Raw genomic sequence first — 2,561 nt, 5'->3', positions numbered from 1 at the left:
TTATTTACCAAATTGTTAATATAATTTTACAAATTAAGTGACTTAGCACAAATACAATCCCTGTCGAGATGATAACTCGATACTTACTTATTACTTGATAACGACTGTATACGTTTCAACAAACCTACGCGTTACAAGTTTTTGTCGGGGATTGTCAACTGTTGCCATAGTCATTTTTTTTCGTGAAATATTTATTTTCAATTTGATTTATTTCTAACATTACTAACTTATTCTTTTTAATTTTTGTGATTTTCTTTTCAGGTGTTTATGAGCATAGATTGAATTATGGATTTACTCCATGTAGACGCTGAAATTGAGTGAACTTTTAGACAAAGAAGATGTGAACGAACAACTCAAAGACAAATCAAGATGGACCTTGGGAATCAGAATCAAGACCAAGGTAATGAAGCCAATCATGTACGAAATCCTATCCTCATTGCCGATGATAGGAATTGATGCATCAGACAATATGCCGTGCCACTTGTCAGTGAGTTAAAGCCAGGAATTAGAAGACGAGATATTAAGGCAACCCAGTTTGAATTGAAACCAGTTATATTTCAAATGCTACAAACGGTAGGCCAATTTAGTGGTATGCCCATAGAAGATCCACATCTCCACATTTGATTGTTTATAGAGGTGAGTGATTCATTCAAGATAGCCGGTGTGACTGAAGACGCACTGAAGTTGAAGTTGTTTTCGTACTCGTTGCGAGATCGAGCACGAGCATGACTCAATTCATTGCCACCAAGTTCCATATCTACATGGAAAGAATTAGCAGAGAGATTTTTGGTTAAGTATTTCCCACCTAGCAAAAATGCTAAGTTGAGGAACGAGATCACAACTTTCCAACAATTGGATGAAGAGTCTTTGTATGAGGCTTGGGAGTGATTCAAGGAGTTACTTCGTAAGTGTCCTCATCATGGGATTCCTCACTGCATCCAGTTGGAGACATTCTATAATGGTCTCAATGCACATACAAGATTGATGGTAGATGCTTCCGCGAATGGTGCCATTTTGTCTAAGTCTTATAATTAGGCTTATGAGATCATTGAGAGGATCGCGAGTAAAAACTATCAATGGCCAACAAATCGAACAACTTCAGGAAGACGTGTAGCCGAAGTTCATGAAGTTGACCCCCTCACTTCATTATCAGCTCAGGTATCGTCTATTTCTTCTATGTTAAAATAGTTAACCGCTAATAGTATTAATAATTCTGTAGCTCAGATACCAAGTCCATTTGAAGTAGTTTCATGTGTGTACTGTGGGAAAGGTCATTCTTTTGAGAATTGTCCATCAAATCCGGAGTCAGTGTACTATGTGGGGAACCAATATCAAAATAAGAGTGAAAAAGGACCCCCAGTCCAACTTCTACAATCCTTCATGGTGTAATCATCCTAACTTTTCTTGGAGCAACCAAGGAAATGGATCGAACAACAACTTATTACAACAAAGACCCGACCAATCTCAAGGGTTTAATCAGCAAGCTCTAAAACCACCTCAAGTTAAGGCATCAAACAGTTTGGAGAACTTTTTGAAAGCGTACATGGCAAAGAATGATGCTTTGATCCAAAGCCAAGCAGCAACACTGAAAAATTTGGTAAAGAACATATCAAGGCAGTGGCATTGTGAAGTGGTAAAATTCTAGTACCCCGATTGATTGATGTCGAAGATAAGTCCATTGAGAAGAATCAACCAGCTGTTGAAGTTCTTACGCCAAAGGAATTAGAATCTGCAAAGTCTGACAAGGTAAACCCTGACTTAGTGAATTCAGATATTTTAACATCTTCTTTGAATACAGATTTACCTACTCAGAAAAGTTATCCTGTTCTACCGAAAGTTCCATCACCTTCCATATCCGCAAAGATTACAGCAACACAAGCAGAAACAGGAGGTGCAATTCAAGAAGTTTTTGGATGTTCTAAAGCAGTTACACATCAATATTCCGTTGGTAGAGGCTTTAGAACAAATGCCGAATTATGTGAAGTTTATGAAGGATATACTATCCAAGAAGAAACGACTGAGTGAGTATGAGACTGTTGCCTTGACAAAGGAGTGCAGTGCGTTCCTGTAAAAAAAACTACCACTGAAATTGAAAGATCCAGGAAGCTTTACTATACCCTGTAACATTGGTGAATCTTACTATGGTAAAGCTTTATGTGAATTAGAAGCGAGTATTAACTTGATGCCTAAGTCTATTTTCAAGATGTTAGGGATAGTTGAAGTAAGATCTACAACTGTGATGCTTCAGTTAGTGAATTGATCTTTAGCATATCCCGAAGGAAAGATCGATGATGTTTTGGTAAGAGTCGATAAATTTATTTTTCTTGCTGATTTCATTGTCATAGATTTTGAAGTAGACAAGGAAGTGTCGATCATCCTTGGGAGACCTTTCTTAGCCACGGGAAGAACGTTAATTGATGTGCAGAAAGGAGAACTCACCATACGAGTTCAAAACGATTAGATAACCATTAACATTCTTAAAGCGATGAAATTTCTCAATCCGGCAGAGGAGTGTTTAGTTATGGAAGAGATAGAAACCTTGGTTTCTATGGAAAGCAATT

General features: G+C 37.6%; 1 non-coding gene across 1 annotated transcript; it reads right to left on the bottom strand.

Annotated features, from left to right (window-relative positions):
- Positions 1 to 819: 819 nt before the first annotated feature.
- On the bottom strand, positions 820 to 926 carry LOC128039539 (small nucleolar RNA R71). Its single transcript, XR_008194039.1, has one exon. It is a non-coding gene; the product is annotated as a small nucleolar RNA R71 (small nucleolar RNA).
- Positions 927 to 2,561: the final 1,635 nt, after the last annotated feature.

Source organism: Gossypium raimondii, chromosome 2 (genome assembly GCF_025698545.1).
Source record: "Gossypium raimondii isolate GPD5lz chromosome 2, ASM2569854v1, whole genome shotgun sequence".
Classification (NCBI taxonomy): domain Eukaryota; kingdom Viridiplantae; phylum Streptophyta; class Magnoliopsida; order Malvales; family Malvaceae; genus Gossypium; species Gossypium raimondii.
Note: the sequence above shows the minus strand (reverse complement) of the source record. Positions and strands in the feature narration are given on the sequence as shown.